This window comes from Acanthopagrus latus, chromosome 15, assembly GCF_904848185.1.
Source record: "Acanthopagrus latus isolate v.2019 chromosome 15, fAcaLat1.1, whole genome shotgun sequence".
In the NCBI taxonomy this organism is placed as follows: domain Eukaryota; kingdom Metazoa; phylum Chordata; class Actinopteri; order Spariformes; family Sparidae; genus Acanthopagrus; species Acanthopagrus latus.
Genome location: NC_051053.1, coordinates 13,945,784 through 13,963,059, shown reverse-complemented (window position 1 = coordinate 13,963,059; position 17,276 = coordinate 13,945,784).

Genomic DNA, 17,276 nt, shown 5'->3' with positions numbered 1-17,276 from the left:
CTAATCCAAACCCACCAAACCCTTCCACCGTAGGGGGCACAATAGTAAGGCAACACGTTATTCCAGCACAAAGCTGACTTCCCCGCTAATATAGCAGGACACTGAGGCTCGCGGCCTGTTCAAACAAGTCCTTCACACTATCTCCCATAAAATGATTTTCTCCCTTCTTCCCCCCCCACCCCCTTTTTCCCGACTAACTCTCCCTCTCTCCAACAAACGCTCTGCTGGCAAGGCATATTCTACGCTCCTTAATGCCAAATTAAACCCCAACTCTTTTATTTTAAATGAGAAAAGGCAAAAGAGAGTGCTGACAATCTTGATTAGGCCAAAGAGAAGGAGGGGAGAGAAGAGCAGCAAAAATTAAACGGTATTAAAAAATATAGAACATTACATTAATGCCGTCCGGCACAATTGGTGCTAATTGGCAGATAATCCAGGAGCTCTGGGCTGCCTAATGCCGGGCTGAGTATAGGAACAAGCTGGGCCTCTTGTCCTCTCCCACCACAGAGTCCTACAAGCCACGGGATGGGGTCAGAGCGCGGTGGAGGGGGAGGGATTAGCACTGGCATTGTTGGCTCTTTCTACTGGAACATGACCTTGACGAGAGTTTGGTTCACCCCCCGTTCTTCCCAATATTCCAGCAACATGAACTTTAATAGGAGCGTAATGGGCAGTTTTAGAGTGCCAAGAGAAACACATGAAACAGACAGAATAAAACCTGACATTCCAACACCTTTGAATTTGAACCCACTTGGGACACGACCTCTCGGAATAGAGTTCGCACTATATTTACGCAACCCCACGCTGCAAATAGCCTCTCAAATTAGGATTATGTACAAATCTGATGAGCAGAGTAAAGGGGAATTTGTGATTAATGCATGCACACAAGCTTATAAAAAATACATTTTGTCAAAAAGGAATGAAAACTGTTTATCCTGGATGCAGCGAGTATTAGAGCAACGACTTTAATAACACTCTGTGCTCAGAAACAGCTGTTCCATCTACAACAATAAAGTTAAAGTGTGCCAAAACAAGAGTGGTGATCCAAATTGCTGTGGGAAAGCCAGTAAATGTTATGTGTTTTGAAAATGGTTCAGATAATCTTTATCCTAATCCCTTAATTGGGAGTCAATATGGTCTCCAGTGAACATACAAAGCGGCTGGCTGGAGGGAACTCAGGACAGAAAAGAAGCTCTTAAGGGGGACCATCTACACCTGGGCGCTGAGTGTGCTTTTCACTACTCTGAGGGGGCTTTCAAGCAAGTCCTTGGCTGTGAAAGTTCCCATGTTAAAAGCACTACCTATTACGGTATATCCGAAAGAGATGTATTTCCGCACAGTGTTTGAAGATTTCCCATTTGCATGAAAAAAGGGGCTCGGCAAAACTGTAACTTGTGAACTGATCAAAAGCCAGAGGCCGTTCTCGAGTTGAATGGCTTTCCCCCTTTGACACGAAAGAGGCTCTCTTGAGGCGCCTTCACGGCGGTGGCCTTGGAGGTTAGGAAAATGTAGCCTCTCAGACCAAACGGGACTATTCTCTGGAGTCCGGACAACACTCGAGTCTGCAGTGATAGAACAGAGCCGGTTTGCCGCTGTGGATCAGTACTTCAACAGGCCTCACTAACATTCCATAAGAGGGCTTTTACTATTGCAATGGGCGGCCTTTCATGTGGAGAGGAGTGTGTGTGTGTGTGTGTGTGCGTGTTTGTGTGTGTGTATATGTGTTTACATATGCACATCTATGCATTCTAATGGCTGGGCTGTTTTTGACAAGCTAACATTACCTGAAAATGGTAAGAAATTAAACAACATATTGTTCCCAATTTGAGAACTAGAATTTTAAGATTGCTTGTGCTGGAAAAGCTATTGTTAATCCTCTTGTTAAGAGCTTTGAAACATAAGAAAGTATAGCCATGCAAAGGAAAATAAATGCCTTAATAGGGGTCTTGCAGGTCACACACATCATTGGCTAAATGTATATTGGCGCAGTCCGCTCTTGCAAACATCTTCAAAGTGGAATGAAGAGCGATAAGAAGCTGGGGCATTTGTTATTCTTTCCAGGTCTGTTGAATGTGTTTTGACTAGATGCCTTGCTTGGGAGAGGAGGAGCTGTGACGGTTGGGAGAGGGCTTCACACCGACGGCATGTTCGCTGCTCCGGACTGACGGGCGAGTGAAGCTCAGCAATTGTCAGGCCAATCCAGCCACAACGCACAGACCCTTCACACTCCCCTCCTCCCCTCTGTGACTCAGCTGGTTTCACTTAGCGAACATGGAGAGAGGGGGTCAAGGGGTCATACCATGACCTCATCAAATTAGCCCCAACCGAGTGAGGTGTTTAGCACGAGTTAAAACAAGTAATCTGAAGGGCATTAAATGCAAATGCGACGACCATATGCCCACTTCAAACACGGACAGCTCCCATCCAGCCGCGCTCCCCCTCTCGCCCTCTCACACACACACAGCGGAACCATTCACATGTCTCACAGAGTGGGGGGCTGTTAAGATGACAATGGGTTTCTGTCATGCCGACCAGGTGCAAAACATTTCAACCGCTGGCCGAGTCCTGAGCTGTTTGATATCTGTTAACAGAACATTTGCAACAAAAGTCTTCAGCTGAATTACTCTCAGCCTTTGATAATAGATATCTCTTACATATATGTATTCTGTGCATCGATATCTCTTTTCATCCTGACCTTAAACTTGAAATATGTAAATACAGGGGGAGATGCTTAGAGAGGTTATCCAGCAGTTCAGGGAGGAGAAGAAGAAAAAAGAGAGAAAATGCTGGGGTAATACTTGTGCCGTGCTTCGTAAACGCTACGCCATGTGTCCCTGTTAGGGGGAGCGAGGGCCCGGTCGGGCTGTGAAGATTATGGGCGAAGACTGATTTTGCCCCCTCAGGCGGTGGCCGGGCTGGGAACATGTGGCAGCTCATATATGCTAATAAGCACCTGTGGAGAAGGGGGAGAGGGAGCAGAAAAACCCCCGCCGGGCTCTACAACCATGCCACCTGCACAGACCTCCACTGTGCCTCACTGGGACTGAGAAACCTGACGGACCTAACCACCACTCAAATGCAGCACTGGAGAGCTGGAAGATCCAGCAAATAATCTCTACTGACGACAAATGAAAGTGGTAATCTGGGTTTTATTTGTGAGATATCTTCTTGATGTGTGTTTTTGTGCCAGAGATCACTCAAGCAAATACTTATGCGTAGGAAGTTCTGTACTTTCTTTTCCCTTTATTTATGACGTTTTGCAGGTGGTGTTATTTTCTTTTGGCTGTCACTGTTCATGTTAGACCTCGACCGACTCTGTTTTTAGGGCCGATGCTGATCCAGATACTGGGGAGTTAAAAATTCTGAAAACAACATATCGGTGATCAAACAAACACAAGGATATGTGATGGAGGCAATATGTTTTACAGTTTAACAATAAACTGTATTGTGTAAAACGACATCATTGCAATGAAACAATTAACTTCACTAGTTACTAACTTAACTTCTTTTGCATTATACCCAAAATCTAAGCCAATACTGATTCAACTGTGCTAGGCCAGTATCGACAGGCCTGTAACCGATGTCAACTGGGCTCCAGTTCATGCTTTAAGTTCTTCCTTTCTATAGTTTGAACAAATATGTTGGAAACGTTAAATGTATCACTTTCTCTGTGGCAATAGCAAAACGCAAATGGATATGAATGATGCTACCAGTAATTTATATATAGTTTTTGAATTATATCAATTTTGAAATAGCGGTGACTGCTGTGATAAGTGTGCAGCCTGTACTGTACACCGTCTGAGTTTACAAAACTCTCAATGACACAAAATAACACTTCTGAAATGTGTCATGAGTAGCACATTCAGGCCCACGGAGACTCATATAAAAGTCCCACTTGTTCCAAGTCGATAGTGTGTGTGTGCAGCGCAGATTTCCAGCCTTCATCTCATTCAAAACGGCGCACAGCTGCTGACGAGGAATGTGAGAGCAAAAAGAAGACATTGTGGGAGAGCGCCCTCCTGTCAATCAAAAGAAGTCTTATTAAATTTGTTTAAGCTGTGAAAGCATTTTGAAGAAAAGAAACAATGTTCCTCATGACCACCAATTTTCCTGGACAACGTTTCCAATCAGACAAATTTTCTTTGAATCAAGACGGGAAGAGTATTAGATTCATTTTTTCCCCATAAAAAAACGCGTACATCACCAACTGAACTCCCAAATCCACATGAATAGATTCTTTATTTCTACAGCCTTGAAAACTGATAAATAGTTATCACTGCACAAGATTTAGATGAAGTTCATACGTAACAGTGAGCCCATACGAGTTCCTCACATACTTTGTCTCATGTCAGTAATGTATCTCAGCAGCACATGTTTATATGTGTGAGAAACGGGCAAATACCTAAACGTCGGCTTAAAGAATCAGCCGTCGGTGTCTCCAGTTTATGAATCTTGCTTGCTTGTTCTCCCATCTGAGTTCTCTATAAACCACATTAAAACCTGTCACTGTTTAGAAAATATGCAGCTCTGTAATCTTCAGAAATCTGCTTTGAGCCATGAGTGATGTACTTATGCATTTTTCAATGGCCAAACGTAGCAAGCTAATCAGCCCCCAGTGATTTATGGGATTTCATATTTTTCACATCTGGATTCCATATATAAAGGAATATTTAAGACACCACTTTACTACACTCTGCATACTTTATTGACAATCGGAGTGTTTCCCCACAAATATCCTCCTCCTTAGGATTCAGGAGGTGGAGGAGGGCTGTTCTGTGTGACTGTGTGGAGATAGCGTGTCCAAACGTTGCTGAGGAGGCAACAATCACTAACATGAAGCAATAACTTTACTATAATTTGGCCCAAACTCTTTGGAAATGACTCTCAACTCTTCACGCAATTTCACGCAATCTATATAAGCGAATGGAAAATATTTATTTTCAATATTAGAGAGACGTTTTAGACGTTTATCCAGAAACTATAACCTCCTCACTCAAAATGACACTTCAAATAAACTTTTCCAGTTCTTGTTATTCTTAAAGTTAGCTGAAACATTATTAATAAAATTTCCTATTTGAATTTTAATTGAACAACAGAGCACTCGAGAGCAGAGTTGATATGAATTCCTTCTCAAGTTAAGGATGTTTGAGGAAATTAGCCTAAGTCAGCACAAGAGTTATCAAACACATTATAAGATACTGCACATTTGAGTTGATGTTTCTTGGCGCTCAACTTCCACAGTTCAAGTCGGAAACATTACAAATGTACACACACACTCACTCACACACACTCACACACACACACACACACACACACACACACACACACACACACACACACACACACACACACACACACACACACCATCAGCAAATTACATAGTTTAATTTTCAGTTTGGTCTTAATTATTAATACAAGTTCTTCCATGTGATTTTTTTAAAGGACCATAAACTTAATAATTGATCTAATAATTTCTAGTCGCTCCACCCTGTTTCTTTGCTCGTCGAACTGCTGACTTGTCAAACTTAATTTATTCTCGCTGCTGATGTAAAACAGCAGTGAAGCTTCTGCATTCTGTACCTGAGAGATACTGATGCAATTAACTGCACAAACAAATTTTTACCTTTTAATAGACACAATGAGAAAACATTATGGTATTAATTTGGCATGTAAGTGTAATGCTGCTTTTTCAAACACCAGTAAACAGAGCACTCATCAAACTGGTTTGCACTCATTAAACTTTACCAAGTAAGAGAAACTTTTTTTCAAAGATGATGTACTTTGAGGGGAAACTAAATAATAAACATCATAAATCAAAACACATTAAGGGACATGGTTGTTAAAGATGGTCTGGTAGCTAAAAATAAAAGGAATATCTTTGAAATATGCATCATTATATTTTGTTATTAAACTGGCTTAACACGTTTTTCAAGTGTCAAAACCTTAGGTGAGAACTTGTGAATTTTTTGTTTCACAAATTATAAAGTATTAAATGTTGATCTTACACTAATTGAGAAGTTTACCTTCTAAGCCACCACTAATAAGAGCCCTTTGCTTCCACCTTCTGAGCCACATTTAATAACATTTCTCCGAGCCTTTCATTAACTAAACAAAGGAGAGTCTCCCCTTGTTTACATGATGCTGATGTATTTCGGTGAGAACCACTGAGTTTAAACTGTGGACTGTAGCAGTTGTCCTTCAATGAAACTAAGCTCCACACATCTCAAACCCCTGCTCCAAGACTCAGTGGGCTTTTGCCCCTTCAAGGAGCAGAAGTCTTTGATAATGACTACATGTTTTAGACAAGTGTCCCCCTCCCTAAACTTCTAATAAAAAGCTTCAAACGTAAGGGATCCTGACCAGCGCTTTGAGCAAAGGAAGCATTGCAAGACCATGAGATCAACCCCTGGATTATTCTGCCCTGTGCTGAAAAGCAACCTCTCCAGCTCTTGGCCCAGGCATAATACCCGTTGGTTGCCACAAGGAACACTATTCGGATTAAGTGGTGCCCCTTTCACATCAGCAACAAGTGACAAAGGAGGAGATTGGGCAACTAACCTGCTGTTTAGATAAATAAAGGTACTCTATCAGCTCTAATAATTGCTAACCCCCTCTCTTCTAGCCCCATTGTCCACTGACAAGTGCTGCTTGGCCTCCTTCTAATTGCTGACAGATTTGATTTTTCAGCGACAGCAGGAGCTCTGTTTGTGGCCTTTACATCGAGTAATTACTCTCTCCCTCTCTCCTCGCCGCCTCCTATTTTGTCCTCTGCTTTTCTTGAATCCTCCTCTTCCTTCACCTCGTTCTGAAGCTAAATTTCCCACTCCCTGGGACCCCTTTAATAGTTTCCTTTTTTGAGAATTAACAATGCTTGCAATAAGTGATTGTAATGATCTAGCATTAGGTAAGTGCCATGACCATCCTGAATTACATTTTTATCAATAGAAGTGACCCTACACAGGTTGGGCAAAATATAAACTCTTATCAATCTGATCCAAAGAATATCTTTACAAGCAGACAGAAATATTATGATGCCATAAATCACCATGCCAGTTGGAGGTATTGGAGTCCTAAAATGATCTAGGAACCAGCTGTTTGAAACGTTAAGACCAAATTAACTATAACCAAAATTCTTGGTGCATTTGTTTCAAACTATTGCTGTACAAAATGGTAGTAAGATCATTTTGGAACTACACTGACAGATACTGCAATTGCACTATGATATATGTGGGCATGTCATTTTTGCATCACATTTTCCCTTTTTACCGATATAACGATGGGCTGTACCAAACAAACATGGAGAATACGTTTTGTAGGCCAACACATTTCTGCAGCACTACACTACTTCATTATAATGTTTTGTCACACATTGTATTTATTTATTTATTTATTTTTTAAATTATTTTTTAGAAAAAAAATAGCCGCTTCTGAGATTTGGATCACAATAAATTGCAATTAATTACGCAGCCCTGTTTAAAATTGAGAAAACAATGTATTATATCAACGGGAACAAACACGAAAACAGACAAACTGACAAAGAAAAACAGGTGACATTTTCCAATGACTTATGTGCAATTGTGGTATAACAAATGCTTTTGTGTGGTTTTTGAAAACACTGAGATGTAGCAGTGTTTGCAATAATGATTTAGTAGCTTTAAAGGAAAGCACTTTCTTGTGAATTATTGTATTTTGTAATTGTGAAATGTACATTCACTCTACAAAGACTTCAGTTTTGTTTGTAAACAAAAATGATCCTTATCATCAAAAATGGGAACTATCGAAATTGTGCATTAATGAACTTAATTCACTGAAAGTGTAAATCATGCTTAAAATAAGCAGCTCAAATCACTTGAATGATATTGTTTCACAATTAAGAACAACTTTGATAAAGTTTGAAAATGACACTGTGATGTGCCTGTAAAACAACACTTTGTCTAGCAGTTGGAAGTGTTTCTGCACATGCTGCTTTCTTAACAAGTGTTGCCTTCCCTCCTCTCCTCTGGCCTGCAGGCTGCGTGTAACAAGCGCTGCTACCCCATGGGAGAGCTAGAGGGCTCACTCCAAAAGCAGCGGAGCCCAGGAGAGCCTCCACAATCACCCTCGCAACATTAAAAAGCTAATTATCCCAGGAACAAAAGTGCACTTTATTTTCACTTAACACAATTAGTCATAAACTGCATTTCTGAGTTCTAAATCGACACAGGCTTCCATTCTCTGCCAATTATTCATAGTTTCATGTTCGTGTCACATTCAGAGTTTCAAAGCAAACATATTTTCAGTGCTGGTGTCTGTGTTAATCATCCCACCCACACATTTCATGGATTAGTCATTCACGTTGCATGAAATATGAACCGGAGTGCAGCTCTGCCAACTATATACGTACGTATTATCCAGAATATTTCTATTGGGGAGTTTGAAAGGGTTAGGTAGACACTATATATACACTGAGAGAGAGAGAGAGAATCAATGATTCCTAATCCACTCAACAAGCGGCTGAGATAATTATGCATTTCATAAATGATTAGCAAAATACAGGAATATTTAATCCGTCTTTGCATTGATGTTCTTTAAACAGCTCTTAGGTACACCAGGGCACATGATGAGCATCAAATTGGCCTTTCTGCTGGAAAATGGCATATTTGTGGCAAAAGCCATGTTTGAATGTCGCTTTTTTTGCAGGCATTAGAATGAGGTTTTTAACATATTCATAATTGAAAATGGAGGACTATTTACAAACAGATGGAAGGGCTTAGAGCCCTGATATCACAGTCGATTCAAATTTAAGGGATTATCTGTCAGGTGTGCCATCAACACATGTGGATTGAGTTTGTTTCACTTATTATTGATGGTCCCGGCAGAGCCAAACTGGAATTTTTGATAAACTCACTTTGCCACATGTACGTTGATGAAGACTCTGGATTCCTTTTGAACTGTTCAGTGTACACTATTAACCATTTTTAACAAGCAGTTTGTGTGTTTGTGTGTGTAAATGACGTCCTTCCTTTCCAACTGCTGCTACGGTAACTGTGGTTGTGTGGGAGCAGCTGAGGCAGCTTGGTGAATCACACACCTCAGCTGACTTGAATAGAAATGTCTAGAAATGCCTTTCACACCTTAATGCTTACAAAAAAAATCTTTTTTTAAAGAAGAGATCTAGTAAAAGTAGTCATTTTAATATCAAGAAATTGCAGTACAGTACAGACTGTGTACATCACAAAAGGTCATGAGACTCAAATTGCCAATCAGAGATGTCGACTCTGCTTAATGTCATCTAGGTAACCTTTTGGGGTTGATATGACACAAAAATGAGACAATACTTCAGCATTTCTACATCACAGACCTTGACCTTTGTTGTCACACTGACTATGTAAAAATGATTTCCCAATTATCAATATATTATCACCTCAGAATGGTATGAGGACTCATGTCAATTAAAATACACTTTCTGGTAACAACTGGAATGGACTTGCGCTGACAACAAATAGCAAAAGGTGGTGAACACGCTAAAGCTGCCATGCTCACAGCATCTGGAACACATGTTAAGCCATGTGAAGATGTAATGTATGGAGATAAGAATGTGTCAGTGATGAGTCCTGGAGAAGAAGTACAAGAAGAAGAGGAAGAGGGATGATGACAGCAGCGTGTCTGACCTGAGCGAGGAACGACCCCAGGGAACGAGGAGCAGATACCTTCAACAGACAGTGGTGACCCCAAGTAACACACTCGATTTTAAAATATAAGGCATCAAGCATGAGTATTTTTATACTTCTGGGGCTTAAAATATGGACCCTGCGGTAATTGTGGCAGGATGATCGCCCATCAAGTTGCGTAATCTATAAAATGTGTCATTCCAGATTGTCAATGCTCACACTTTCTTGGCCTTTAGCAGAGTGAATACAAATGTCAAATGATGGAGGGATACTATCTTTTCATCCATGACCTTACTGACATCACGCTGCCAAGAAAACATTTACAGCTACATTACCGTTTTTGTCATAAATTGCTAAAGCTAATACAGTTTAATCATGCACCTGTGACATTTGTTAAATTGTTGAAATTGACTATCTATCTCCATCCAACTGCATACTGGACACAGTCATTAGGGAAACTTTTAAGGTGGTTGTTCTAGGGGAAAACACACACCAAAATCATCAATCATCCATTATCCACACACATTCTGGTATTAAGCACTTTAGTGTGTGCTGTGTGAAACGGTTGCCATTCGATTTTTCAGTTATTACCTACAGATGTGTTTTAATATAAACATCATTCACTCAATATAGAGGATATTACTATATTTTGAAACACTTTTATCATAGCAAGCATACATTTAAAGTTTCTGACAGCACAGTCTCTTATCTGTTATTTAAATACTATTTCAAGTTATAATTGATATAAAGATAAAAAACAACTCAACCTTTGTTGTAGATTTTTTTTTTTACATTATCTCAAATGTTTCCAACAATGTTCAAACCCAGAGAAATAAGTAATTTCATTCAAGGTGATGGTTTCTTTAATTCGGTCGCTTGTCACCATAACTTCAAGGAAAACATCTGATGACATGTCAGAGAGTGATGAAGGAAGCTGATGAACGTGACTAAACATGAACAAAACTTTAATATATTTCCTCATCTGTGAACATTTCTGCCAGAGTCACGTCATATGGCTTTCATCAGCAATTGTGGTTTAACAATGAAGACAACAAACTCCCATGATCCCATGCTACTTCTCAACATCACCAAAGTACATCTTTTGTTTTCACTGTTTTGATTAAGAGACCCCCAGTGGCAGAAATCACATTCTGAATCTCATTTGAACACAAAACATGGTTGCTGCTCTTTAAAGCAGTATACTCATTTTGTACAAGATTTTATTTAAATTGCATCTCATTTGTTGAGAAATTGGGCTGGAATGCTACTAATGCACAAGTCATCATCTTCAGTATATACACATTATCCAGGTGGTGTTACATTGTAGTTTAAAATGCTTACATGAAACACACTTTCAGTGCTATTTGTTTGATGGCAGGATATCTCAAATGCTACCCTACAGATTTCAGTGAGTTTTGGAAAATTGGGGCCAAGGGCCAAGAAACAGGCAATACAACTTTGATGTAAAAGTCAGGTCAGTAGTGATAAAAAGTGTCCATTTTACAGAATTTCACCCGTTCTTTTCACAGATTAGTTGGTTTACTGTGCATTTTTTCCCCCAACTACACTTTCTACAAATTTCATTGAATATTCAACAAATTCGTTACACATCTGGAACAGTCCCTAGAGTGCATCCCAGCGGGATGAGGAAAGGTGGACTCACACACACAGTGAGAGAGGATGGACATCATTTCCCAGATGACAAACTTTTAATGTGACGGTGCCAGCCATATTATCATCATCATCTTTCTGCTGTTGTTTACATCTAACCTGAAGCAATTTTTAAATGCATTACATGTTTACGTATATATGTGTATAAATAATTATAGACTGTAAATTGTATTTGTGTAGCATTTACAAACTTTTTTTATTCAACCCTTTTTTGTCAATTAAATCACCTTAAACCTTAAAATGTTCATTCTTTGTACAATTGCAACTAGAGGAGACATTTACATATTAAAACTGAGTAATGTCACACAATTTGCAGATCAACCTAACTTATCTTTTAATTCATATTCATTAATTGGTGAATTCTGTGGTTGCAGCTTTCAGCTGCACTTTAATGTCCCTACAGGAGTTAGAAAGTTTCCTCTTATCTATATGCAGGTCCGACTTTGCTACTTTGTGTAAGCTGTGTCTATGTGTCTAGAAGAAAATGTTAATTTGATACTTAATATAAGCAAATTGCTATAAAACTGTGCAGACTGAGTAGCTGTGTGGGATGTTTATCCTTGTAGAAACTGGTAATAAGCTGATTCCATTCTGCTTCTAGCTTTGAAGACTGGTAAATGTAATGATACATCCCACTCATTTTTTCTGTAGGGCTAAAGTAATACTACTTTATATTTGTGTGTGTTTTTTTAATGTGCAGTCTCTACAAATGCAACGTTTGTTTTACATTTTAATGTCTCACTGCATGTAACTGTTTAGCCATATACTCATATATCCTATTGACTATGCAAATGCCGGTACAAGATACGGGCACAGTATTAGCAAAATGGTAATCTGGAGAGACTCATTTAGAGCATGTTCTACATTCATTACTTTAAATTACTTTAAATCATTTCACTGGAAAATGCAGCAACATTTTTATTTCAACTGTGGAAAACTCTGTCTTCAGCAGCAGGGTTTTACAAGCCAAAGTGGCCCATATGTTATATTTTCAATTGATAGAATGCATTGACAGGGATTGCAAATAAGCAAATTCTTTCTTTAACATATTTCATCTTGGAATATCCAACAGGCTGCCTGGTAGTAGAACTGGACAGAAGAAATCCACAAAAGCCAAGAGAGCAAAGCGTAATGCATGCACCATGTGCTACAAAACCACCAATTTCTTTTGGACATTTGCAAGCCCTCCACATGGATTACACAAAGATATAAAGGAGTTTGAAATGGCCTAACCTCTGTTCTGCCGTTCTCAATTCATTCAGAGCTGACAGTTTTCCTTTTCTCCACGAACATGCTCTTGTCATTAGCATGCCTCTGAACTTTGCCTCACAATGTCTCTTCTGAACAGTTCTGATGAATTATTTCATCCTGTACGAGGCTGACTGCAGGGCATACACATGTGGGTGCTTCCTCTGGCTCGGGTAGAGTCTTTCCATACTGGTGCAGGACGGACACCTGTTCCCCTGACCCGCTAACATGACCTGAGAGCGTGCTGCTGACATTAAACTGTGCATGTAAGAATGCACTAATTTAGAGGCCTACAGGGACAGGGACAAGGCTACTATCAGTATTTCTTTCTTGTGCTGAGAGAACATAAAAGTAGTGTTTTCTTAACTATACATTTGCATATAATCGATATTAATGAGGCAATGATTTAAAATGATAGCGTCACAATCTAAATGTGACACATAGTTTACTGTCTTAATGTGCAGGATATGTAGCAATAGGAGACAGGCAGGAAGGATTGGTCTGTTGGTGTTTGGTACAAAGCGAAATATTTAGTTCAATGAGTAACAACAGCGTTGAGCTCGACTGAATGTTAACTGAAAGATGTGTGCACTGTTACATTGAGGTATGTTAGCAATACTGCCAGGTTCAATAGTCCAGTCATGTTTTATTGATCATGATGTGATGGTTTAAGCATCCAGTGAATTATCATTTATGTGCAATGCAGTGTTTTATGTAAGACTTCATGTTCACGTCTAATATGTTTTACAGCCTCATTGGTAATTTGTGCGTCTTACAAGTCAATGTGGGCTGGGCAAGCGCATGATAAAATTCCTAATGTTACTAGCTAAATAGTATATAAGAAATATATCTGGTTTAACATGTCTCTGATTATTCATTGCTCATTTACTTTCAGCTCAGTATGCTATAGTTATAATCAAACCATTTGGAGAAAAAAAAGAAGCTGCACAAAGAAGCTGGACATCCCTCTGCTCAGACACTTTTCCCAGCGGCTTCCTAATGTAGGGGATCTGAAGTTGTTTGCAGGAAAGATGAAAAAAGATGTTTTCAGACTGCTGTGGGACATGCCTAAATCATTTTATCACTGAGGTGTTCGCAGGGCATTCTGCTCAGATGCCTAAACCACCTCAGCTCCTTTCAACTTCTGCTCCTTCACAGCAAAAGAGCTCCTTCACTGGTAAGCTTGTGACAATAGAAGAGAGTTAGAACATAGAACAACACTTTCCTAAGCAATCAAGTTTACTGTAAACCATCTTTTAAAGGGTACTTCTACTACTACTCCAGAGAAAGCTGCATGTAACATGATAAATTGCAATGATGAGACTCAGTGATTAAGTTGCATTCAAAATAAGTTAAAAGTTTAAAAACAAATGATCAAACTTCTCAAGATCTGGAAACTGTTGGAGTTACCCTTTAAGATATCCAAGAAATCTGCACCCACAGTCGCTGTCCAAGACGGTCACAAACAGAATATGGGACAAGACAGAGCACTGCTATCCCTCTGTCACTGCTGAATATGCAGACACAACACGTGCAGACACAAGCGTTCTGGTTACACAAGGGCCGCAACACACCCTGACATACAAGACCCTGAACTGCTTAGACGGAAAAAGAATTTTATGCAGCTTTGTGCACAGTTGTACAGTCTAATATGGTAAACCAAGGACGAGGGTTATCTTTTGTAATTACTGGCTGCAGAGCTGAGAGCTCTGCACATAGTGTGACTGACAGGCAGGAAGGAACACCTCCTGCACAAACAAGTCTGTGCTAATTGGATGGTTAGAATCAGAATTAGTGGTATTTTTTATTTATTCATATTTAAGTTTTGGGATGTGATTAGCAGTTCACCCAATATGTTTATTCACTGGTTAAAACAGTCACTTTAGATTTCCACATTACTTTTCTAGATGTTCCAGCTCTTCGCCTGTTTTTGGGTTTGAAAGAATTTGTCAGTAAACAACAAACACACATAGAGCTTATTGCTCAGTAAGTAGCGGATATTTTTACGGAGTTAGTTTCATTTACTCTTCCTGAGGTTACAAGGTAGAAACCAAGGCCTTAAGGGAGTCACCAGGCTGACATGTTGCCCCAGCTTAGCAGCCCCTTTTTAGCTCTGCTCGTCACGCTGCAGTCGCACATCTGCACCTATATATCAAAGCCGTGCACAAAAAACATTCCTGAGAGCAAAGCGGACGTGATTTGTGTGCCTTTCTCCTTCTTTTTTTATTAAAATTCATCTGTGATCTAACTGTTCACTCGGCTAAAAGGTATACCTTTTAAATCAGTCATCTGTCCAGAACTTAGACCTGCACCACATTAAGACCAGCACTGACATCACAACTGTTTCCCCTCTCCCCACTGTGCCTCATGCCTCTTTCATATATATTCTCTTGTCCTCAACAGATGGACAATTTTACAGCCAGAGCTTTTTTTCAGTGTTTAATAAATGTAATACAACATATCTAGTGTTGAAGAAAGGGGCCTTAACCAGAACCATGTGCACAGAGTGGCTGGCGGCCGTTAGGGGCTAGAGCTAATATAGTTCAACATGTGGAAACGGACATGCAGGCAGGTTCACTTGCATGTTGGGCATTTTATGACCTTCACTGTTGTTCCCTCAAAAGTCTGGGGTCTTACGTTACTACTCTCTAATTTATAGCATAACGTTTTGTTTTTAAATGCACCAATGCATTCTCTACAGCAGGAGAGTGATAAAAGGATACAGGTGATGTTGGAATGCAGTCTTTCATGTTTTATCTCACAAACGAGTCATACAGTGGTATAATGTTCCCATAAAGAGTAATATATGAAAGTGTTTGACTTATTGCCAAATTAAGGGAGAGTGTCATGACCCGGCTGGTGTATGTGCATGCCTCTGGTCATTATTTTATTCAGCTTAACCCGACACTGCTAACACAACAGATAGTAAAGTATTTGTGAAAAGGAATGTGAGCAGTGATAGGAACAGATAAATCCCATCACTTGGAAGACAACCAGGTACTGTGCAGTTTGAATTAAACACGTTATACATTGAAACCTTTTCAGATCTTGTATTCAGTTATTATTAACAAAACTCAGTGGACTTGTAATAGTCTTTTTGGGTTTTGCTTGTCTTCAGACTTCCCACCCCCTCGCGCCCCTGCTGGCCATCACAATAAAAATCAAGAGACAGTCAGATCTACAAAACTCTTTCTTGTCATTTCATTTTGACTCACTGGTGGGTTAGCAGTCTCTCAAACTCATGACATGCAACCAAATTCTGTGCAAACTAGGGCAGAACATTTAATCAAAATCTTAACAGAATCACAATATAGCCACTTGCCTTTTTTATGTGATAATTTCAAAATGGTCACAACATACCTTTATGAATGAAACACTGTGGTGCAACAAATCATGTTGTCCAGACATATGTGAGCATGCTTGTTTGGTTCACACCCTAGCAAAAATCACATCATCATTATATTTTTTTCAGAGAAAATTAAATGCAAATGTAGAAAATCTTGCAAATAATCGTGACTGGTGTTGTAATTGCAATTTCTTGTGCTTTGTTTTGTTTTGTATATTTTTATAGGGATAGGGATAGCGGTTTGAATATTTCCCATTAGTTAAGTGGAGAGGCCATACAAGAAACAGAGAACCTTGGATTTGAATCTTGGTATGAAACATAATATATAATACAAGTGTCAGACGGAGTGTAATAATAGGATTTGTACAGCCTCAGTTATTTCAGGGAGATTTAAAGGGGGGGGGGAAGTATGTTAAGAGGTAATGTGGTTGCATTTTATGATAAGATATAAACCAGAATACACACTGTATGCTGTATTCATGAATGTATGTTTTGTTATCAAAATGTATATTAATTATTCCTTGGGATAAAATAGTTGTACTTGTCTGGTGAAAATATTGTTTTGCTTAGCCAATTCATTTTAGGGGAGCTAAATATCCTTTACACATTTACAAAGTGACATTGTACTGTAATTATTCACCTAATGCAAACACCAGCATGAAATCCTCAACTGTATTAAATGCTATCTAACTCACATTTTTGTACAGCCTAATATTTCACTATAAGCCTTAGCATTTCATTCAGAGATGTACTCTAGATAAGTGCAATAATCTCAGTTTGATGGATGGCGCAGCCGCAGCCTCAGGCCGGTGCTGTGTACATACTGCACTGGTTGTGGCAGAACGATAAAACCAACATAGGCAGGTGTGTTTGGTTAAGATGCACTTGTCAAGTGGGGTGACAAGCATGTCTGTGTTCATTCAAGTGAACCCCTTATCTGCACCTCCTTGTCCCACTCATGAGACAAAAGCACTTCCCATGTTTGTATGATTTACCTCTCTCAAATAAAGTGCACACACGCGCGCGCGCGCACATGCGCATACACACACACACACACACACACACACACAATTAAATGCACATACATGAGGGATATCTCTGAGGAGACTGTGTTAGCCAAAATTATTCATAGCCTATCGTTAGCCTCTCATTACTGCTTACCTGTACAGTATATAACCGCAACTCAACAGGGAGACTTCGTCTTCTTTCTTTCTTTCTTTCTTTCTTTCTTACTTTCTTTCTTTTTTTTTCATTTTTCTTTCTTTCTTTACGCATTTTTCGATATCACATTTCTTTAGATTTCTAATCGACGTTCTAAAGCCGCTTGTAATGCGCGAGCATGTGTTACATTAGTTTGCGCG